The following is a 25634-nucleotide window of genomic DNA, read 5'->3' as shown; positions in this document are numbered from 1 at the left end:
AACATGTCGGGCGGGGGAAGAGAATTGTGCCTTGTCGGGAAGGAAATACCATAGGGAGAGATTATGCTGAGTAGAAAGAGGAGAACTAGTGAAGAAGAGTATCCCTTTAGCTCTTCCTCACTACTAGTCAAGCTTGAGGGCATAGAACCTAATAGGGAGTGGTGCATTTTTCTTAGGGAGAAGGCTAGGGAGGCTAGAGAGGATTTTATCTGTGTGGAATGTAGGATTGAGAGTTTGATGAAGTTCTTCAGGTCGAATTTCTGGGTAAATAGGGGGAGATATGGCAACAGAGAAGAGAAAGCCTGGGAGGGGTAGCCTGGTATGAAGTTAAGCAAGGAATGGGTGGCATGTAGAGGCGGTAGCACTACGAGGGTGGGGAGTGATGATGGCATGCAAGGAAGAGGGAAGGAGGAGAGTCTCGGCGCGAAGCTCCCTTTGCACAGTTTACCGGGGTTGAACAGGGAATGGGTTAGCCTAAGGGACCTCAATGCGGGAGCAAGGGATAGTGGACAAGTGACCGTGACCATGCTGGGTCTGACCGAGGGGCAAGACGGGATGAGTAGGGAGAAGGTGAAGCCCACCCCTATTTCACTTGAATGTCTAGAAGCAACAAAGTGTGAGGAGAGGGGAGTCAGCGATGGAGAACAGAAACTCCATGAGACAATCGATATTTGGACTGTTAATGGTTTTATTATCTTGAAATTAAACTATGATCATTGTGAATAGGTAGTAGACAACTGCGAAATGGCGTGTCCAGCTAGTGGAAGAGGCCGCGAAGGACGAGGAAAATCTGGTCCTCGTTCAAAGGACTTGGTAACCATGGAATAAAGGAAAGGGAGAAGATCCATAGATGAGACTGTTAGGGAGGAAACGAAAGCATATAAGGAAGGACTGGATGTAGGGATCCGCAAAATTATAGAAGAAATGGAGGACTGAACTATGGAAGAGGACTTCGAGGATGAAATGGAGGAATGGAAAGAACACATTCCAGATCCTGGGAACGCCAAAGGGAGACTATCCCAATTCAAACGGACCTTGCATCTCTATTGGCTCATGAAAAGATTGGGAGGAAAAGCAATGGAATAGGTGTCCAGGGTGATGGCTCTCATCATTAGAGACATGCAAGACTACAAAAGGGACCTGCAAACTATCGAGTTCCAACTCTACAAGTAGGACATTAGACTGGATCGTATCCAATGACACATTCCATGCATTATCAAAATGACACCAACACCTGGAGATTCAGCTAAAGATCTAGCTGAATATCAAGCGACAGTTGAGTCAGAACCGGAAGACCTCAAAGAATAGCTGAGCACAATGATAGCTCAGGTTTTTTTGTTTTTTAGCGGCTAGCTTTCTTTTACATGCATGCTTATGGTATCTAAGGCTATAGACTGGTTCTTAAATAGTTATGTATATATTGCTTGGGTAGAAAGAGTGACAACTTATCGTTTTTGGATGGCTTACAATATGCATCAGTGGCCAACACACTTGGTTTCCCATTGGGCAAGTGGAGGCCACCTATTAACTGTATGTGGTTTTAGTTTGTTTATATATAAAGAGGAAAGGAGGATCTACCTAAGCTTACAAAAAAAATGTTCATTGCAGTTATTTTTATTTTCTCTTTATACTATGCTACTACGTGAAAGTACATGAAAGATAAGACAAAGAAAAATCTTATTTTTCTTGAGAATGTTTTACATATTTTCAATACGTATTTCTTGGCCATCAATATTTTCACTTAATATTTTTTTATAAAATTGAGTGAAGACTATAACCTAAAATTAAAATACTAAATTTAATTTATGTTATATTAGTTCTAATTAATTTTATTAAAAATATAATTTTGAATTATAAAATTTCTAAAATTTAAATTTTATAATGTTTTTTCAAAATATTAAATTATATTTTATTTTAAATCATTTTTTATATTTTTATATTAAAAATACCATTCAAATAGTTTTAACAAAAAACCATATAATACAATTTATATAAATAAAAAAAACTAAATGTTTACATCCCAAATAGTTGATCGCTTGTTTTTGCATATGAATGTAAAAAAAAACTGAAAGACTCTAAGGTAAGACAAAAAGACATTCTTGGCTATTTCAATGTCTAGTGTTTTGTTATCCTTTTTGTCATTTCTGTGTGAGCTAGAGAAAGATTGCATTTATCAAATCTCAAAATGACAAAAATTTGGCAAAGAAATATGTGGCACGAAAGATCATTGATATAAGATTTGACATATGTTGATGATACAAAGATTTATAAGTGTTCTAAATCCCTATATATATATATCCTTGTGGTCAATATTTTTACTTTTTATTTTTAAATTAATATTTTTAGGTTGCATTTTTAATAAAATCTATGACAAATATATCTTAAAATTGAAATAATAAATTTAATTATAGTTTAGTTGTTATATATATATATATATATATATATATATAGATATATAATTTTAAAGAAATTTTAATGTTACATAATTTGTTCATAACGTTGAATTGTTTTTATATTGAATAAATTTTTATATTAAAGTATAATTCAAATAGTTTCAACAAAATAAATATCATAAAATTTAAATTTAAATAAAAAGTAAATTAAATTGTTTATATTTTTTTTTTTCTTTTAAATGTAAAAAAAAGTGCTAATCAAAATATTATTTATTATTTGTTTTTTTTTCAACAAATGTAAAATAAGAACTAAGAAAAAATATACTTACATATTATAAATTTCTTATTCCCAAAATACTTAGCTTCTCAAACTTTTGCATATCAGTTATCATCCACTTCATTTTCATTACGGATATCTTAAATAATTTTAAGATATTGATATAATGAAAGAAATTTGATACCTTGATTTTATTTTCAATGATTATCACTGATATGACTAATAATTGTTAGTCATATTGATTGAAAAAAAAATAATGGCACTGATTTTATTTCAATTTCTTTCATTATACCAACAATGACAAACCATTAAAAATATATGTTCTGAAAATGAAGTGGAGAAATGATATCTCTGCACAATCACCAGAATGCAAACAATCAATTATGGAAGTACTTTTAGAATAAGCAATTTTATGATATTTAAGAGCATCTTTTTCCCTAATATTTTTACATTTACAAACAAAGACAAATGATGAGTAATGACCACTAAAGTTTCTATGGAAAAATTCAAATATTGAATCATCCGTTCACTTAGCATCATAAATTGAAGATTCATTTAATTTAGCAACCTAATAAATGTCAATTAAACTAATCAAATTGAAGTTTATTCAAAAAAATTACCTCTACTTTTATGAACAATCTTCTCCATATAATTAATTTCTGGTTGTTATTCTCAATATGCATGTATGAAAATTGCTAATTTGAATTATGGAGTTAATACAATTTGAATGTATTAAAATTATTTTTATTGAAAATATTTGGAAACATTTAATGGGGAAGAAGAAGTTCAATTAATTTTAAATCACAAAGCTTCAATTTTGAAACACTAACCTTATACTTAAAATAAACACTTTATAAGGCTCATCTTTTTGAACTCTTTAATTTGAATTGGAAAGAAGACGTTCAAATTATTTGAAATCACAAAGTCTCAATTTTGAAACACTAACCTTATACTGAAAGTAAACATTTTATAAGGTTCATCATTTTGAACTTTTCAATTTCAATATCATGGATCCTATAAGAAGCTCTAAGTCATTTCAAATCACATAATTCTAAAATAATGAGGGGAAACTCTCTTTGAATGTTCTTTTTTGCAATTAATTAAAACAAATTCTAATGTTGTCATTTTATATTGGAAATCAATTAAACTTTATAGTTCAAAACATCTAAAAAAAATTAGTGTGTTGAATATGAAAGAAGAAAATCAAGATATTGAATTTATTTGTACATTTTAAATAAGATATATTTTTTTCATCCAAAAATTAAAAGTAAAACATAAACCAATTAAACTACTAAAAGAATAATACGTAATACTTTTATGAGCATTTGCTACATCAATCTTGTAATTCAAACATTATCAAAATTTAGTTTACATTTGAAACAAAATCTATCATATTTTATAAATAGAAAAATCAATATCAATAGTTGGTTCCTCCATACATAGATTTTTATTCTTTTAAATATTAAATCATCATTTTTATTCTTTTAAGAAATAAGAGCCAAGTTTAGAACAATAAATGTGAGCATTTACTATTGAGTAAAGACAGAAAATTAAATCACCCAAAGGCCTAGGGTATGTCTAAATAATCAAGAGAGGAAGATTACATGTATCCCCTATTCAATTTTTAGAGAATTTGTACAAACATTCCTTGACTCTTATGAATCTGTAGAACACAAATATCAAATAAGTAAAAGACATGGTCATTTGGTGTTGGGAAAACTGATATGAATTTAAGTGGTCAAAAATCCACTTTAATGTAGGAATCTTTGTACATTTTTATATATGTCTCAAATAGCCCAGCATTCATTATGGTTTTGATATACTCAAAGTCTCAGAGTTGAATGTTGCTCTATTATAAAACCCAAAATTCCACCAAAAAATTTCAAGATTGTTTTTATCAAATGTACATGTAAATGAAGAGGAAGCCTTTCTTCTTGATCCAAATGGAAAATGGCATCAACCCATGGTATTCATCCACCCATTGTATTCATCCATCCATGAAATTTACCCATGGTATTGTAAGTGGCATCCACCCATGGTATTGTAAGTGACATCCACCCATGACATTCATTCACCCACGTTATTTTCCCATGGTATTGTGCCATCCACCCATAGTATTCATTCACCCATGGAATTGACCCATCGTATTGTGACATGAACCCATGGTATTCAATCACCCATGGAATTGACTGGTGCTATTGTATCTCAAAAATACTATAATTCACAAGTCACATTTTGTAAAATGACAGTTTGTCTGCCACAATGTAGCTTTTAAAGTTATTCTCTGTTTTAATAAAAAAATCTGTGTGGTTTTGTTCATTGAGCATTCTCCTATTTTTCTTCTAGCATTTCAATCTTTTAGATCTTGGGAGCCTCCCCACAAGATCTAGCTTAGTGGTATCATAGCAAATTACGGTTCCATGGGAATGACGGTTTCATGCATATGTCAGTTTCAAATTTTTGCAGCAATATTCAACAAACTTCAAGCATGTGCTCCGACCTCCACAGAGCACTTACTTGGGCCAAGCAGGATTTTTTTTTTTTATTTTTTTTGTAGGTGGTTTTTTTTTTTTTTTTTTATGACGAGATTATAGATCCGATCTAAGTGCAATATTTAAAAAAAAACATAACAGATCTAGTTTCTTTGCGAAAAAATACCAAAATAAAAAAAATAAAAAATAAAAAATTGGCCGAATCGAAATATTGATGAAGGAGATATGGATGACTTAAAATCAGTTATGTTGTAGAATTTTTTTCTGATGACAACTAGTGGATGGCGACTCTCCTATCATTTTTTGAAGTTTTTGTACAGAATTTCAAAGAAAAAAGATTGTAGATTTGAGATCCTCTTGAAAAATCAACCAATTTCAAAAAACAAATGGGTCGAATTGGAGTTTGGATGTTGGAGATATCATTGATATAAAATCAACTATCTTTTGAGAACTTTTGTGACAGCGACAAAATTACAGCGTGAATATGAGATTCTAGAGTGTCCAGATAAGGATTTCCAACACATGGGAAGATGCAAAATGGCCCTTCTACTTCCAAAAAGACGTTATAATAAATATTTTGAGTTATATTGACCAAGTTATGTCCATTTTAATTCGGGAGCAGCATTCACAGTGAGTTCCCATTGGAGACGTGCCCTCGCACCACACTTTACTAGGCACCTACTTCACATTCATCAGTTTCAGCACAACAACATTCGACTTGGGTTATTTGGAGAGTTTCCCTCCCACCCCAGGCTATGTAGGCACCTGCTACTTCATCAACAACCAACATCACGATTATGAGTCAACTGCACAAAATCCTTGTCATCGAAGTCGATTTCCTATGCCGCACACTGTTAGTATCATAGTTGGTCAGAAGCATTACAGGTTATCTCTATCCTCGAATCTTCGTTCATCATCATCATGGGTCATCCACAAACCCACACTTCATCGAAGTCCATTTGTTAGGCCGCACACTGTCAGTATCACAGTTGGTCACAAGCATTACATGATATCTCTATTCTGGCATCTTCGTTCATCATGGTTATGGGTTAACCACATAAAACCCTTCTCTTTAGTGGATTTTCATATTCAATAAAGGCTTCGCAGGAGGGAACTTCACGCAATGGGGAAAATTGCTTCTTAAGGAGCGAGGAATGATCTGAATGGAAAACGGCATCAACCCATGGTATTCATCCACCCATGTTATTCATCCATCCATGGAATTTACCCATGGTATTGTAAGTGGCATCCACCCATGGTATTGTAAGTGACACTCGCCCATGGTATTCATTCACCCATGGAATTGACCCGTGGTATTGTGACATCCACCCATGGTATTCATTCACTCATGGAATTGACTTGTGGTATTGTATCTCAAAAATACTATAAGTCACAAGTCGCATTTTGTAAAAGGACAGTTTGTCTGCCACAATGTAGCCTTTATAGTTATTCTCCATTTTAATAAAAAAAATCTTTGTGGTTTTGTTCATTGAGCATTCTCCTCTTTTTCTTCTGTAATACCATGGGTGGATGCCACTTACAATACCATGGGTAAACTCCATGGATGGATGAATAACATGGGTGGATGAATACCATGGGTTGATGCCATTTTCCATTCGGATCACTTCTATGGTTGTTGTTCTGCATATCTTCATCATTAATGTTCCCTAATTTATCCAGTGATTTGATGCAAATTGAAGAGTTGCATACTTAGATCCAAATTGAAGAGATCATCTTGCAGAAATATTCTAAACTTTTAACCTCACACAACCTACCATTCAACACCTTGAAATTTATTAGTAAATAACGATAGAATTTTTGTGGAGCTCTAGTTACATTTTGAGAAACCAAGCCTTAAGTTTAACCTAAATCTGGTAAATAGTGTGTAATTTATTAAAAAAATCAATTCTTGAAAAAATTATATTCAATTGATTTTTAAAAAACATTCTCAAAAAAATCTCAAAAAAATAACGTCAAATTGATAATGGCCACCACATTTACTTTTCCAAAATCTAAAGCAAGACTTACAATTCTATTTCAAACATTACTAGTTTAGCACTAATAATATCACTTCCATCAAGGCTATTGCTTACCCACCTTTCAATGATAATTCTGCAAGCCTCTCAGGAAAGCCTCCTTTCAATGATAATTCTGCAAGCCTTTGAAAAAAGCTTCTTATTGTCAGGATATTATTCACGACGACGCCAATAATTGTTCAGTAGTCAACATAGTTGGTTATAGTGGACAAGTAATAAATCTCATTCAGCACCGTTATTGCTCAATCTGTGGTTGAAGCTATGTATGAATTGCAAACTTTAGTAATGAAATGGGAAATCTTTGAGTGTTGAGTGTTTTCTATGATATGGTATTAGAGCGAGGGTCGTGAGGGCTTAGTGGTGTCAAGTTGGCCCCGCTAGAGCTGTCAACCTATGGTGAAGAGAGTTGAGTTTATTTTATTGGAGTTTGTTTGATGTGAGCTGTTGGCTTCAAGATGAAAGTGACTATTGAGCAGTGGATCAATGGAGGGAGAGTTGCTCGATAGGGAGAAGAGAGTGTATTGTTGTTAAAGAACCACTGCAAATTTTGCTGAGATCGTATTGTGTGATTTTGCTACTCAGTGACATTGTTGTAAGTTAGTCCACTGTGGAACTGTGTTGCCGTTAGTTGGAGCCACTGTAAAAAAAAATCTTTGCTACCACATTTCATAACCCTTCAACCCTAGTATAATATCTTTTAAAATTAAAGTATGTCATGTTCTAAAGTATCTTTTTTATGATTAAAAAATAGCACACTTTTTAAAAGGGGAAATAACGACAATTGGCTTCTATAAATAAATAAGAAGTCAAGATTAACAGTTTGTAGTAGAGTGGCTTTTATAATTGTGTGAATGAATATAAGTTTTAAATAACTTTTTAAGGGTAAATGGCATGGTGGGAAGATGAGTGATAAGGTTTTTTTGTAATATTTATTTTTAAGTGGTGAGAGGATATGAGCTCTAACCCACTATTGTAACTTCTATTCCAGATTGGGAGAAATGAGAGACGAAAGAAAAGGTGTTGATCCATATGTTCGTAAAGGACAACATTATTCCTCACATCAAAGATTGCACAACATCAAAGGAAACATGAGATATTCTAAAAGGTTTGTAAGAAACATCAAATACAAATCAAATCTTGTTTTTGAAGACCAAGCTTTTATCTCTAAAAATGGAAGAAAATGAAAATATAAGCAATTTTATATCTCATGTCAAATATTGAAGTGATAAGTTAGGAGATATTGGTGTAAAGGTGTCTTGTATTGACTTAGTCACCATCATATTAAATGGCTTAGTGCGAGATTATCAAATTTTTTTTTCAAGTCTTCCAGCTAGAGAGAAGTCCCCTACATTTGACGAATTGAGAGAAATTCTTCTACAAGAGGAGGAGAGGATGAAGAGCTTTAATTTGGGCTCCAGTAGTTCAGATTTGGCATTGGTAGCCAAGGGAAACCATCCATACAGAGGTAAGTCGTAGGACAAGAACAAAGGAGGCAAGTTTCAAGAAAAATAGAAAGGTATGACACAATCTAAATTTCTGACCCATGATAAGAGAAATGACGATTGTTATTATTGTGGAAAACTTGGGCATCATTTTAAAGATTTCTATGAAAGGAAATATAATGAGTCTAGACAAAGAAACAGAAGGCATAATGGAAATTTTGTGGACAAATACACTTCAATCAGTGATGGATTTAAAAATATTGAATTGTTTATTTCTTATGTTGCATTGTCTGTGGAAAATGATGATGTGAATGCTTGGTTCATTAATAAGGATTAGTTTGGTGAATATTATGAAAATATTGATGGAACATATGTTTATCTAGGAGATAACAGATCAGTTAAAGTTCAAGTTTATGGAGTAATAGGTGTGAATTTTCCTAATGGACAAGAGAGATAGATCCATAATGTGGTGTATGTTCCCTATATAAAAAAGAATTTTATTTTTGTTTATACTATTACTGGCCAAGATTTGAAGGTGGAATTTATTAAATCATAGTGTGCAGTGAAACACATTCATGATCACTACAATGTTATTGCCATAGGTACCAGAGTTGGAGGCTTGTATAATTTGGATGTGACCAAGAAAAGTCATCGAGCGTTGGCATATACAACAATATCAATAGCAAAGTTATGGCATCAAAGGTATGGACATCTAAATCACAGTGATTGAATGCTACTTCAAATGAACACAATGGTTGAAGGTCTTCTTGTTTTGAAGAATGATCATGTTGATGGTGAAGCATGTATACTTGGCAAGCAAAATAGGGAGGAATTTCCTATACATAAAGAAAAAAGGCATAGGGAAATACTTGAATTAATTCATAACAATGTATGTGGACCTATGCAAACTAGATCTATTGGTGGAGCATGGAAATTCCTTATTTTTTTGAATGATAGATTTAGGTATACATGGGTCTATTTCATAATAAAGATGAGTGATGCTTTTGAGTACATTAAAGATTTTAAGAGTATGGTGCTAAAACAAAATGGAAATTGCATCAAAACTTTGAGATCTCGTCATGGGGGAGAATATAAATCAAGAGAATTTAATCAAATTTGTAAAAGCAATGGGATTCGACATCAATTTACAGTGCCACATACACCTTAGCAAAATGGAGTTGTTGAGAGGAAAAACATAAGACTAGTTGAATGGGCACGTAGTATATTTCAAGGTAAAAATATTTCTAATGGTGTTTAGGTGAAGTAATTAATATTGTTATTTATTTGAAAAATAGGAGTCCAACCAAAAGTTTAGAGCTTAAAACACCTTTCGAAGCATTTTATGGGTACAAACCAAAAGTGATTCATTTAAGAGTTTTTGGTTGCAAGTATTTTTTTCATATTCCAAAAGATGAAAGAAAAAAACTTGATGCAAAGTCAATTAAGTTCATATTTATTAGTTATTGTGATGATCAGAAAGCATACAAGTTGTTTGATCCACATACTAATAGATTTCTTGCAAGTAGGGATGTGGGGTTTCATGAGAATATAAATGAATGTGATAAAATGAATAGTATTGGTGTATGGCATGATATTGCTGATTATGTCAAATGAGATACAAGTGTTGAACAAGAATAAGAACAAGCATAGGAACAGGAAAAAGTTCAAGAGAAAGGAGAATCAAGTAGTCATGACGCTCCAAGAAGGAGAGGAGACTCCACAAAGTTGAAAGAAAGATGAAAATAATAAAACTCAAAGAAGGTCATCACGTCAAAGTCAGGTACCTATAAGGTATAAAGATTATGCATTAATGTGTCTTGTTATGAATTTTGTAGAACCTTCAAGCTATGAGGAAGCTAAAGAATATGAAGAATGGAGAGATGCAATGAATGAAGAATATAACTCTATAATGAAGAATGACACATGGGAGTTAACAAAATTGCCTAAAAACAAAGTTCCCATAGGATGAAAATGGTTTGTATAAATCCAAGTTTAATGTTGATGGAAGTATTGATAAGTATAAAGCTAGATTGGCTAGAAAAGGATATTCACAAAAGGAGGGAATTTGTTATGAAGATACTTTTGCACCTATATCTAAGTCGACCACAATTAGAATCATGATTGCATTAGCTACAAAATATAATGGGAAAATGAATTAGTTAGATGTCAAATATGCATTTTTGAATGGTGAGTTAAAAGAAGAAGTTTATTTGGTTCAGCCTTAAGGGTTTGTAAAATAGGGACATGAGCATCTGGTTTGCAGGTTAAAGAAATCTTTATATGGTTTGAAACAAGCACCAAGATCTTGGTATGTGAAAATTGGAGTTGTATTTAGTGCAACTTTTTGGACTTTCCAATGATTGCCGAAACATTTTAGGTGAAATTTTGATTTGTGTTATTTAAACTAGTTTTTTTATTGTATATATTCATTGAGCACTTGAAAAAACCCTAAGGAACTTCAATTGTGTAGGGTTATCCATCAAGCTTGTGATTTCAATAAATTCCTACAAGATTTTAGAAAAATTAGAGAAAAAAAACCACACGAAAAGCTTCCAAGAAGTCTCATTAAATAACTCTATAAAAAATTTCTAAAATGGATCCTTTGCACAAAGTTGAACCATAATAATAAAACATTCCAGAATTCCAATAGACTAAACAATCAAACTTTCAAGTCCTACAAGGAATAACCTATTTTAAATATGGTATAACCATTTATGTGGTCAATACTAACAAAATATACAATCTCCTTCTTATTGCACATAATAAATATAATGTTGATATTCATGATCCATTAAGTGCAAACCATCACTTCATATAGATTGTTACAATAAAAAAAATTATAAATACTATATTAGAGTTTACATAATTGATATAAGGTTTTAAGTGCTGACATACCGTCATGTCCCCACTGGATGGAGAGGGGAGTGACTAGTAAAAGTTCTTTTTCCATGCACAGAACAAAGAAATTAAAAAAATACAGATGAAATAACAATACAACTGTATATCAATTCAAACATAAGTAATTGATAAGTTGTTGTATCGATTGTGCAGATTAGAGTGACAGTATTTTCAAGAGCACAAGTCATCAGGTTGTTGTAAATTCAACTGTTAGAAGGCAATCAATAGCGACATTCTACAAACCAGGTTAAGCTAGCAAAAACATACTATATAAATTGGAAAACTTGAATTAATAATAATTTGGCACCTTGTTACAAAGTACAAGAAAGTCAATTCTAATTCCTTTGAATTTATCAGTCCCGAAACAATATCCATTGTTCAACATATTCAAAATTAGGCCAGAGCTAGAAACATAAACCTGTAAACCTACATGCACAAACACTTGCATATTGATCTTACAAAAACAACCACGATCCGCAGTCTCATATGAATGTATTTTCATGAATTAGAATTTAATCGAAAGTCTTATTTAGTTTCTCCAAGCTTTTACTCTGTTTTACTCTATTTTGTTGTGCGTTAAATTTCAATTTTAATTAAGCCTCTATGTAGTTGTGATATCCTTGCCGCAACTGAAGTATTGCCTTGTCACAATCGATTCTTGAGTGAAATTCCTCTCCTCTGCCCCTGCAAAAACAAAATTCTAATGTGGTATTAGAGTAGGTTAAACTTTGTTAGTGTAAAAATAAGTGTTTTTACTAGCAGTTAAAATTGTTTTGAGGGAAGATTGTTTTTTAGCATATTTACCAGCAGGTAGAAAGTTTTTTTTCTCACTCAGAAATGGCAACATAAAGCACAAGATTGAATAATCCTCATATACCTTAGTTTAATGGAAAAAATTATGATTATTGGGCTATTACAATGAAGGCCCTGTTTTTGTCTCAAGACATTTGGGATTTGGTGGAGAATGTTTTTCTAGAACCAGTAGATGCAGCAACATACAATGCCTTGTCTCAAGCAGAAAGGGATCTGTTGAGGAACAACAAGAAGAAGGATGCAAAATCTCTCTTATACACTTTTCAAGCAGTTCATGAAATTATTTCCCCAAGGGTTGCAGCAGCAATGAAGTCCAAGAAAGCATGGGACACCCTTGAGACAACCTACCAAGGGATGGCAAAAGTCAAGACAACCAAACTGAAAATGTTGAGAATATATTTTGAACCACTTTGTATGAAAGAGTCTCAAAATGTAGACTCTTTTTTACCCATGTAATTGGGTCGGTTACTCAAATCAGGTCTCATGGGGAGACACTTGAGGAAAGAAGAATGGCTGAGAAATTTTCGAGAAGTTTTCCAGCAAGGTTTGATGCCATCATTGTGGCCATAGAAGAGACAAAGGATCTGTCACAATTCTCAATGGATGAGCTTCACGCATCACTAATTTCTCATGAACATAGATTGAATAGAGCAACAAGCTCCTCATTGGAGCATGCCTTCAAGACACAAGTTTCATTTGGCCAAGGTCGAGGTAGAGGAAGATCTTATGCTAGAGGAAGAGGAAGAAGCCCACACAGAGGTGGAAGATGCAACCCTTCAAGCTCAAGTGGAAGGTGCAACAATCAAAATCCAAGCCAAAATCAAGCACAAGGTCAAAAGATGATAAATCTCAAATTCAATGTCATTACTGTAAGAAGTATGGTCATTATGCAAATGAATGTAGAAAGAGGCAATATGACATTAGTAACAAACCAAGTGTAAATTTAAACAAAGAAAATTAGAACCATGATAACATGTTTTTAGCTTGTAATGTAGCACAAGAAAAACAAAGTGATATATGGTATCTAGATTCTAGGTGTAGCAACCACATGTCACAGAACATAGAAATGTTTTCCAATCTAGATGAAAGTGTGAAATCTGAAGTGACATTAGGGATTGATAGCAAAGTCTCTGTCATGGGCAAAGGAAGAGCTAATATCCTAACAAAGAAGGGGTAGAAGAAGTACATCCCAGATGTTTACTTTATCCCCTGTTTGAAGCATAACCTCATAAGCATTGGACAACGCATGCAAAAGGGCTACAATGTCTTTCTCAAAAATGATGAGTGCACAATTTTGGATAGGCCTCCAAGCAGATAGCTGATTGAAAAGTTTATTATGACAAACAATAGAATGTTTCCCCTAAAGATAAGACCAAATTTGAATAAAGAAGGTGCACAAGCATAACTGTCAATGAACTTACAAGAGGATGGAAGAGAAGATGCAGTTGTCACACAAGTAAACTTTCAAGGAGAGGTCAAAGATGAAAACTGGTTATGGCATTTGAGATTTGGTCATCTCAAATTTGGAGGTTTGAATTTGTTGCATAGAAAAGACACAGTGAAGGGGTTTCCAGTCATAGAAAAACCAGATAGTCTGTGTGAAGGATGTATCTTGGGGAAGCAACATAGAAAGACATTTCCAGCAGGAAAGTCAACAAGGAAAAAGGCACCTTTGGAGATTTTCCACTCAAATTTATGTGGACTAATGCAAACACCATCAATTAGTGGCAACAACTATTTATTGACCTTCATAAATGAGTACACAAGGAAGACATGGGTCTATCTCCTCAAACATAAAAGTGAATTGTTTGAGTGCTTTTGTCAATATAGGGCTCTTTTTGAAAAGAAGAGTGGACACTACAACAAAGTCTTCAGGACCAATAGAGGTGACGAATACATCTCATATTATTTCCTATGTTTTTGTAGGGAACATGGAATTCACAAGCAATTTACAACAAGGTATACACCTTAGCAAAATGGTGTAGGAGAACGAAGAATAGGACCATTATGGAGATGGCCAGGAGTATGTTGAAGGAAAAGCATTTGTCAAATGATTATTGGGCTAAAATTGTTTCTTGTGCAACATTTATCTTGAATAGATGTCCAAACAAAAGCATCCAGAATGTATTTCCTGAAGAGGCATGGAGTGGAAGAAAGCATAGTGTCACTCACATGAGAGTCTTTGGTTGTGTGGCATATGCACATGTCCTGGATGAGTTGATGAAGAAGTTGGACAAGGGGGAGAAATGCATATTTGTTGGATACAATGATGAACCCAAGGCATACAAGCTCTACAAAAACATCAACCAAGAAGGTCATAATCAGTGGAGATGTGTAGTTCAAAAAAGAGGAATAATGGGATGGAAGTTTAGAGAAGACAATCAATGTCAAAGCATGTATACAACAACAAGTAATTCCTCAACAATGACTCCCTCTACTCCTATTCAAGTGCAACAAAGCAGGCAGAAAGTAACACCATCAACAAATAATAGGACGCTGTCGCACAGTCAAGAAAGTGATTCTCCAAGCACGCCACAAAGCCCAACACCAAGTGACATGTTAAGCCCATCTTCAGCAAGCACAAGAAGACTAAAATTTAGAAATTTAGATGAGATTTATGAGCGAGATGAAGTTGACAGTAGCGCTGGTCTAAATTCCTTATTTGCATTATTTTGTCATGTAGATGACCCAAACCATTTTTAAGATGCAGTTAAAGAAGAAAAATGGGTTGCAGCAATGGAGGAAGAGATAGAAGAAATAGATAAGAATGGCACATGGGAGTTAGTGAACCTTCTGCAAGGAAAAGAAGTCATTGGAGTGAAGTGGGTCTATAATACTAAGAGAAATGTCGTCAGGAAGATTGCAAGGGATAAAGAGAGGCTAGTTGTCAAAGGATTCAAACAATAGCATGGAAGAGATTATGTAGAGACGTTTGCGCCAATCGCGGGGATGGAGACAGTGTGCACGGTTGTGGAAATTTCCATGCAACATAAATGGAAATGTATCAAATGGACATAAAATCAACGTTCTTGAATGGAGTGCTTAAAGAGGAAGTGTATGTTGCGTAATCAGCTAGTTATGAGGTAGAAGGCCAAGAAGACAAAATGTATGAGTTGAGGAAAGCTCTTTATGGGCTTAAGCAAACACCGGGAGCATGGTATAGCAGGATGGATGCTTACTTGTTGGAAAATGGTTTTGACAAATGTGATGGTGAGCCTACTCTCTACATCAAAGTGAGCATGGTAAGATTATTATTATAGTTTTATATGTAGATAATTTGACTTTTACACGCAGTGATGATTTCAAACAAGTCATGAAGAGTGAATTTGAAATGACTGACTTGGGGTTGTTAAGATATTTTTTGGGCATAGAAGTGAAGCAAACAAAAAACGGTATTTTTATCTCTCAAGCAATGTATGTGGCAAACATTTTGGAGAGGTTTAAGATGCACAACAACGAGCCCACACCAACTCCAACTATCATGGGGTTGAAGCTGAGCAAAGAAGATTGTAGCAACAATGTCAATTCGACATTGTACAAAAGAATGATAGGCAACTTGATGTATTTAACTGCCACTAGGTCGGATATAATGTATGTAGTGAGTTTGGTGTCAATGTTCATGAAGACACCCAAGGAGACACATTGGCAAGTAGCGAAAAGGATTCTAAGGTATGTTAATGGGACAAAACAATATGGTACTTTTTCTGCCACAACAGATGATTTCAAGCTGGTTGGTTACACTAATAGTGATTGGGTAGGAAGTGTCGATAACATAAAGAGCACGTCAAGATAAGTTTTTCATTTGGGTTCTCAAGCCATTTTATGGGCATCCAAGAAGCAACGAGTAGTTTCATTGTCAATAACAAACGCTGAATATGTCATCATAAGAGCACCGGCCTATCAGGAAATTTGGATGAGAAGGATGTTGAGGGATCTTTTCCACGACCAAGAGGGAATGAAAACTATTTTATGTGACAACAATTCAACAATTGCATTGTCAAAGAATTTTGTATTTCACAAGCCAACCAATTATATTGATGCTAAATATCATTTTATTAGAAAGTCAATTAACAATGATGAAATTATGTTGCAACACTTGGTCACACAATTCGTTGATATTTTCACAAAGTCATTAGCACGTGAAAGTTTTGTTTATCTTAGAAATTGTTTCAGAATTGTCCATGTCCGCAATTGTTATCAAGGGAGAGTGTTGGAAATATTAATCCCAACCAAAGCTTTTGAGCCATACTTGTATTTTTGAAGGTTTGCGATTTTGTTTGCATGCGGAAGGACTTAAGTCTTAGGAGAAGTACATTGCTGACCATTCTGCAACACAAAAGAGAAGTTGAGGCACTTAATGAAGTTTGGTAAAAAATTCTAAGCAATCATGCGACTATTCGCCAATCTTCACAACAAGTGCAAGTTCACAAAACCATTTATTGTGTAAAATAGACCATGATGTGTATTAAATATTAAATATTTTCTGTGTCATGTATTAATGTCAAAAGGTTGACATAAATATGAATGTAAAAGTCATTTGCAGAAAAGAAAGGGTGAAAGTTGAGATAATGAGGAGAAAATAGTGAGGCAAATTTTGGTGAGTGATGAATGTATATTGATAAAATAAAATTTAATTATTTAATTGTTTTACTTTGTTTTGGTGTAAGTTAAATTTAAGTTTTAATTAAACCTATATAGTTGTTATATCCTTACCACAACTAAAGTATTGCAATACCTCAACTAAAATATTGCAATACCTCAACCTATTCATCAGTGAAACTCCTCTCCTGTCGAAACTTTCACTCCTCCTCTCGGAGCTATCACTCCTCTCCTCTGGAATCTTTAGAATAGAAAAGAATGATTTAGAAATAGGAAATAATCTTGTTTAGAAAATCTTCGGCAAAATCACATAATCAATCTTTTGTCGACGCGTTTCGAACCAACCAGTGTGGTTCATCGTCAGGACAAGTTGAAGGACTGATCTGGCTAAGCTTGATTAAATAGAGTGAGCAGAGATCCCAACGGTTATATTGCAACGGCTAATTTTGACTTAGTCAAACTAATAATTTTATTATTAACCGAAACCTACTATTATTAGTTAATTGAATATAATAAATATAATGTTTAAATATAATGGTCATTATATTTATTAAAAATCTATATTTATTATTATTCTTAAATTAATTAATTCCAAATAAATAGTATTAAAATACTATTAATCTTTAGAATTTAGTTACAATGGTAATTGGTATTTAAAAATTGTTTATACCTAAGGATCCAATGGTAAAGATATAATAGTTAATAAATTATAGTAAATTCATAATGGTAAACTACCTATAATGGTCATTAATAAATTATATTAATATTCCCAAATTATTTAACTCTAAATGGTAATAAATTACTATTGTTTTTAGAATCAAGTTATAATAGGTAAAAGTTTAAACCAAAAAATCATTTTAATTTAAAATTTTTTAATTGTAAAGGCCCATTCGAAATTAAATTAATAAGTACTAACCACTAATCTATATTTTCTTAATAATTTATAGTTCTAATAATATTAAAAAACAATAAATAGTATTTTAGTTAAATTAATATTCCTAGAATGTAGTTTACCTAAGGTAAATGCCCTAATTAACATACATGTTTATTAATAATAGTATATTCATTAACCTAATATTATTGGTATACCATATACTTTTCTACTAACTTCTTGTTTATCATTTAACCTTAAGGGTCATTAGGTAAAATTGGATTACCTCTTATCATTAATTATATTCAATAATTTATCAATAATAATTTACTAAAATTCTTATTAGAATTAAGAATAGTAGGTTTCGGTTAATAATAAAATTATTAGTTTGACTAAGTCAAAATTAGCCGTTGCAATATAACCGTTGGGATCTCTGCACACTCTATTTAATCAAGCTTAGCCAGATCAGTCCTTCAACTTGTCCTGACGATGAACCACACTGGTTGGTTCGAAACGCGTCGACAAAAGATTGATTATGTGATTTTGCCGAAGATTTTCTAAACAATGTTATGGATCACAGAAGTCTAAATTCCTTAATAATTTCCCTGCACGGAGAAGCCGCTGCTAAGAAGGTTCATCTATTCGAGCGGTCACGCATGCAGGTTACTAAGTTGAAATCTGATCTGGTATTTCTTAAACGTTGCAGAGACTCCTCGGTTATTCCTAACTTTGCCCGGATTAAGCATATTCTCAATGTGCCAAAGAATCATAGCGTTTTTCTGAAGGCTAGCTTAGGGTTGGTCAGATCTGAGATTAGCAGAATAAGGAGGGATCTGGATCATCGATCCAGACTTCTTCTGGCGGCCCATTTGGAGCTGGCGAATATGTTTTCTGCTTCTCTCTGGTCCAGGATTGATGCCTGTTCGGCATTGAAGTCCCTGAGATTGGAAGATCTCCTTAAGCTCCGACAGTCCGCGAAGTATAATAAACTTTCGCGCTGTGCGGTTCCGGAATCAGGTCTAGTCGATGTCCATGGTTCAGACAGTCGGGTCTCCTCCAACCAGGTCTCCTCCCTGAGGGCTTGGGTTTTAAGCGGGTCTTCTTCCGATGATCTTAATCCGCCAACCGCTGGTTCGAGTTTGGTGAGAGGAAGCGGTGGTGTGAGTAGCAACCAGGTTTCGATCAGTGAAGAAGTCTGGGGTATCCGAGGGCCCGTATGTCTGATCAACCAAGCGGTGGGTTCTTGCGTTCGCTCTCCAATCGGTGCTCAGCAGTCAGATGATGTTGCGGATGTCTCAATGGATGGTGAACTGCGCGAGTTTCTGTTTCAGCTGGCATTACTATGGACAAGTCAGCGGTTTTAGATCTGCGCAGAGATGAGCGGATTTGTGTAGAAATGTCAGGCCGTTCTGATGTGCGAAGTGATCCGGCCGTGGTTGAGCTGGATTCGTTGAGTCTAAGTTCGTCTTCCCTGGAGAACGAGACCTTAGGTAACGTTTTGACCGTTAATACTAATTTGTTTAACGAAAAGAGTAGGAATATTATGATTTTAAACGATGGCGTTGATAGTAATAAAAGCGTTTTATATATGAATAATGATGATGCTAATTTGAATTACGTTGATAGTAATAAAGGCGGTTTATATAAGAGTAATGATAATGCTAATTCGAATTACGTTGATAGTAATAAAGGCGCTGTATTTAATAGTAACGATAATGCTAATAGCGTAAATAACATGAATAATAAGTTAAAAAACAATTACGATGGTAGTTATAAAGCTGGTTTATGTAAAAGTTATGATGATCCTAATTGTGATTTTATTAATATATGTAATAATAATAATAGGAGTCAGTTAGTGATCGAAAATAAGCAGGATGATTGCAATAAAGAAGCGGCAATATACAGAGATAATAATATTAATAATAACCCGTTAAATAACGAAGACCCCAATCCGGTTAATGGTTTGGGTGTTAGCAGTAATTTAAGTATCATTAATAAGCATTATGGTATTAATAACTTGGGCAATTACGATAATAATAATGCATTATATATATGGGATAATAAAAATAAAAAATTCAAGATTCCGTATGTTGTTAAAGCATACAATAATAATAGTGGTTGGTATGATAAAGGGTTAGATGGGATTGATTGCCTTGATCATAGAGTTAGTAGTAAGGGTCCGTCGTTGGGTAAGTCGAATTCTTTCCCTCAGGACAATAAGGTAATAAATCTGTCCAGTTTTTCCTTTCCGCCCGCGGTTTTTAGTCTCTTAAGGAAGGGTCTTAACTTTGCCTTAGCTCCCAGAAAAATCCCGGTTGAAGACATCATTTGTGATGTAGAATATGGCATTAAGAACCTTCCTGATAAGATTAAAGACACGATCAGACAGGATTGCGCCGTTGCCCTGAGGTGGGCTAAGCCCCCCCGTAGCAATATTAGCAAGGCTGAGTTTGAGGCTCTGAGGACCTTGAACGAAAATCGGGATGTTGTGGTCTTAAAAGCAGATAAAGGTGGGGCTGTTGTTATCATGGATAGGAAAGATTACAGAACTAAGATGCTTAACCATATCTGTAATAGTGGGAGTTATAAGAAGCTTTCGAAAAATCCCCTCAAAAAGGTTTCCAGATCGGTCGCTCATGCGATCAAGTCGTGCAATTCCACGATTCCTCTTGCCATGAAACTTATTGAGGGTAACCCCATCACCCCTAGGATTTATGGTCTTCCCAAAATCCATAAGGATGGGGTCCCCCTGAGACCCATTGTCAATACCATTGGTGGTCCGACTTACCTCCTGGCCAAGTTCCTCGCTGCTAAATTGAGACCCTTGGTAGGGCAAACTGAGTCCTTTGTCAAAGACTCAACTTCTTTTATTGAGGATCTTAAGAAAATTAATCTTGAGCCCGGGGACATTTTGGTAAGTTTCGACGTGGTCTCTCTTTACACTTGTATTCCTATCAATGAGGCCATGATGGTAATTAATAAGCTAACTGACCCTGATACGGCTAAGTTAGTTGAGCTTTGCCTTACCTCCACATTTTTCAGCTTCGAGGGAGAATTCTATGAGCAGACTTGCGGAGTTGCCATGGGCTCCCCCTTGTCCCCTGTCGTTGCTAATCTCTTCATGGAGGATTTTGAGTCTAAGGCTTTGGCCTCCTCTCGTCTCTTACCGAAGCTTTGGAAAAGATTTGTTGATGACACTGGTGTTGTCTGGTCTCATGGTCCGGTCGAGCTGGAGCGTTTCTTCTGTCACCTCAATAACCAGTCCACCGCCATTAAATTCACGATGGAAAAAGAAGATAATGGTTGTCTTCCGTTCTTAGATGTTCTCATCTCTAAGAAGGTGGATGGTTCCTTTTCTCATCAGGTGTTTAGAAAGAAGACGCATACTGAGCAATACTTGCATGCGTGGTCGCATCATTTCCCTGCTCAGAAGTTAGGAGTCCTTAGCACGCTTGCCACACGTGCTGTAAGAATTTCGGATGAGGAGAGCCTGGAAGCGGAGAAAGCTCATCTCCTTGATGTCTTTGAGAAGAATGGTTATAATAGGCGCCTTGGTCAAAAAGCCTTCCTCAAGGCCAAGAAGGAGCCTTCAATCCGAAAGGTTCCCAAAGACCATGTCTTGGGTGTGAACCTTCCTTACATCCAAGGGACTACAGATAGGATTGCGAGGGTTCTGAGGAGATACGATGTGCCCGCAACGTTTAGACCCCTCCGCACTATCCGTAGCTCCCTTAGGTCTGTGAAAGACCCTATTGACCCTAAGGACATGAAAGGCGTCTATGTCATTCCCTGTTCCTGTGGGACCCCTTATATTGGTGAGACTGGTCGCTCTATCAATCAACGGATCAGTGAGCATTCGGCTGACTTAAGACATGGTAGGACCAAGTCCTCAGCCCTGGCTGAGCATGCGGGGAAGACTATGCATCATGTTTGTATAGAAGATGCTCAAGTCATTGCCAAAGTTGCACAGTTTCACCATCGTAAATTTAGAGAGGCCCTGGAGATTGAGAAAAGGCCGAACAATCTTAATAGGGATGATGGCTAGAAGATTAGCAGTTGCTGGGTCCCAGCGTTGTCTTCCTAGCCTCCACCCTTCCCTCTTTGTTCCTTCTTAGGGTTTCTGTCTTCTCTCTCCTCAAGTTCTGGTTTTGGCGGGTTGCCTTATTAATCTGGAGTGCTTGAGGTTTTAGTTTGTTAGTATTAACCTTATTCCAAGGGGTATTTTAAATTAGATTAGATTGTTTCATTGATTTTTACTTTTAACTCATTTCCTTATATTGAATTAATAAAGGCCTTCCTTTTCTAAACCTTATAAGTAATAAGATTAATAACTAATAACATAATTAATTCTAATAAGAATTTTAGTAAATTATTATTGATAAATTATTGAATATAATTAATGATAAGAGGTAATCCAATTTTACCTAATGACCCTTAAGGTTAAATGATAAACAAGAAGTTATTAGAAAAGTATATGGTATACCAATAATATTAGGTTAATGAATATACTATTATTAATAAACATGTATGTTAATTAGGGCATTTACCTTAGGTAAACTACATTCTAGGAATATTAATTTAACTAAAATACTATTTATTGTTTTTTAATATTATTAGAACTATAAATTATTAAGAAAATATAGATTAGTGGTTAGTACTTATTAATTTAATTTCGAATGGGCCTTCACAATTAAAAAATTTTAAATTAAAATGATTTTTTGGTTTAAACTTTTACCTATTATAACTTGATTCTAAAAACAATAGTAATTTATTACCATTTAGAGTTAAATAATTTGGGAATATTAATATAATTTAGTAATGACCATTATAGGTAGTTTACCATTATGAATTTACCATAATTTATTAACTATTATATCTTTACCATTGGATCCTTAGGTATAAACAATTTTTAAATACCAATTACCATTGTAACTAAATTCTAAAGATTAATAGTATTTTAATACTATTTATTTGGAATTAATTAATTTAAGAATAATAATAAATATAGATTTTTAATAAATATAATGACCAATATATTTAAACATTATATTTATTATATTCAATTAACTAATAATAGTAGGTTTCGGTTAATAATAAAATTATTAGTTTGACTAAGTCAAAATTAGCCGTTGCAATATAACCGAGATCAGTCCTTCGACAAAAGATTGATTATGTGATTTTGCCAAAGATTTTCTAAACAATGTTATGGATCACAGAATTCTAAATTCCTTAGGAAATAATCTTATAGACAATACAAGATCATGTAGTGTCTTTTTATATTATTGAAGAGAAATTTTATTCTGTGAAAAGAAAACATAAATAACACGATTCAAAGATCTATCAGCCTACACATGTCGCATATAAACTCCACCATTCATTTCAGTGACCGAAAATGCTGACTATTCATTCCCCAAACCCTTAATTTAGTCAGTTAGATTGCGACTAATACCAAAAATATTCCACGCTCATGAAATGTACACCATTCAAACAATTTTTCATTTAAAAAAAAAAAAAAAATTCCTTCAACGCAATTCCAATATAGAACAGGTCTATAGGGGTAACAATGAATAATCTTCTTTTTCGTCGGATAAAAGGAATAACACTTTTGCCCATTTGCACGAATCGGAGTAGTTACATCGGTCGATAGGCCAAAGATTTTTTTTTTGTTTTTGCCGAAAAAGAATAACTCTTCTGCCCAAGTTACATCTGTAAATAGGGCAAAGAATATTTTTTGGCTGAAAAAGATTCCCCGTCTGCCCAAGTGCGCGAATAAGAATAACTGGGAGTAGTTACATACAGATTTTTTTGTGGGGGCTGAAACAGAAAACTCGTTTACCCAAGAGCGCGAATAAATCTTAGTTACGTCTGTAAATAGAGCGTCCACTTCATCGATCGTCGATCCATGGCATCCTCCTGATGCTGGATTTTGCATAATTGATCATGTCATTCTCATGACACTCGTATAATTTAAAGTATAACACTTTCCCATCTTTAGTGGGGTGAAAATACCCTCTTCCACTGAGATAAAGAATAACGTTTCAAATTACATCACTACACGACACTGAAGAGTCCACCATTTACGAATTTCGATAAATAGGAATTATTCTGTCATATCAAATTTAATACATGAAACATCAAATAGTCCTCACATTCACTTAAAACATCAAAATTTGACCCTGGTTGGCATTCTGGATGGTTTTCAAATCCGAGATTGGAGTTCGCCTGCTTCTATATAAGTCAGGCGATGCGATTGTATTTCTCACCGCTTGCTTACCGACTTTGCCCTAGTGCAGTTGTAGGTATGGCTGTATAACCTAGATTGATTGAGGCTTTCTAATCTGTGAGATATCAATAGTTTGCTCATATTTTATTTCCACGTTATGCATTGATGCACACTTATCAATGATTTGCTCATCATGTTATGTATTGATTCACAGTAGCTTATATTCAATGTCCAGGTTGTGTATTGATGCACTTTAGCACTTGAATTTTTTTGTCAGAAGTGGGAGACTTTAGAAGCGTTCAGTTTGAACTTAGTGATACCAGCATCCAGTACCGGTAATCCAAGAAGATGAGCAATTCCCAACAAGCAGGGCGGAACCTGAGAGGCAACAACAACAAGGTCGACCGCAGGTGCAACAGCGGCGACAAGAACGTCGTCGGTTGCAACTCCAACATCGACGGCAACCCCATCGTGGGCGACAATAGCGGCAACAAAATGAACTGCGGCAACAAGAACACCAAGATTCACGGCAATCCCGTTAACGGCCCCATCAACGGCGATCCCATCGTGGGCAACAACAACAACAGCAAGAGCAACAACACCATGAACAGCAACAACAAAGGCAAGGGCGGCAGCAACAGCGCGATCAAGTTCTAGAGCAAGGGTAATGACAAGTAGACCAACTTATACTAACTGCCTTTTGTTTTCCTCCGTAAAATTCATGCTCTGCTCTTTATTCAGTGCAGTATATGCACAAATGTCATGGTTTATCATTTCGCTTTCTTTTTATCTGCACAAAGACGTCATGATTTTTTTTCCTGTTATTTTGCTTATCACATTGTTATTTTATCGCAGGTATGGGAAATAATAAATGCAGTCGAAGATTATCTTTTTATCTAAGACTCACTATGTGCTCATATATAGTTAGTTTAGAGCCCAATGTTATATAAATAATGCAGGCCCCATATCAATTCCATAGTGGAATAGGCATGGCCATGTATGGTTATGCAATTATGTTCGCATTAGCCTATGCAAGATTGATGTGCATCACATTCACATTTTAGTTGGAGGCTGGTATATTGTAATTTCGGTTTATATATTAGTAAATTCTCTGCCTGGTTACCTTGTTACTCTAGTTGCTTTGTTTTAATATTTTTAATAGTTTGGTTTTCATAACTCCAAAAATAAGTTAATTGAATAATTAAAAAATAGATAAATTATTTTAAAAATTATTAATCAAAATTAAGTTTAAAATCTATATTTCTTTAAAATAATATTTTAGTTGGATGACTGGCATATGGTTACTATGTCACTCTGGTTACCTTGTTTTAATATTTTTAATGGTTTGGTTCTCATAACTTGAGAATAAGTTAATTGAATAATTAAAAAATAAATCCATTAATTTAAAATTTATTAATCAAAATTAAATCTTTAAAAGTAATTATTATCATATATTTTTATATATATAATTTAGTGAAGTATTTCACTTCATCATGGTTGTGTTATAATTTTTTTTATATAAGAGAGGTTGTTTAGGGAGTGTTTAAGAGATATATAATCTTGTTATGTTATGTAATTTTGATTTGTTGA

The 25634-nt window shown here is 34.2% G+C and overlaps 1 long non-coding RNA gene across 1 annotated transcript; it reads left to right on the top strand.

Annotated features, from left to right (window-relative positions):
- Positions 1 to 23965: 23965 nt before the first annotated feature.
- On the top strand, positions 23966 to 25174 carry LOC149238427 (uncharacterized). The gene is made up of 3 exons (XR_016245381.1): positions 23966 to 24120; positions 24322 to 24708; positions 24900 to 25174. It is a non-coding gene; the product is annotated as an uncharacterized LOC149238427 (long non-coding RNA).
- Positions 25175 to 25634: the final 460 nt, after the last annotated feature.

The sequence above is a fragment of the Pinus tabuliformis genome, chromosome 8, assembly GCF_031772625.1.
Source record: "Pinus tabuliformis cultivar Carrire ecotype Pingquan chromosome 8, CPIR1, whole genome shotgun sequence".
Lineage (NCBI taxonomy): Eukaryota > Viridiplantae > Streptophyta > Pinopsida > Pinales > Pinaceae > Pinus > Pinus tabuliformis.
This window is presented reverse-complemented; position numbering and strand designations above follow the sequence as displayed.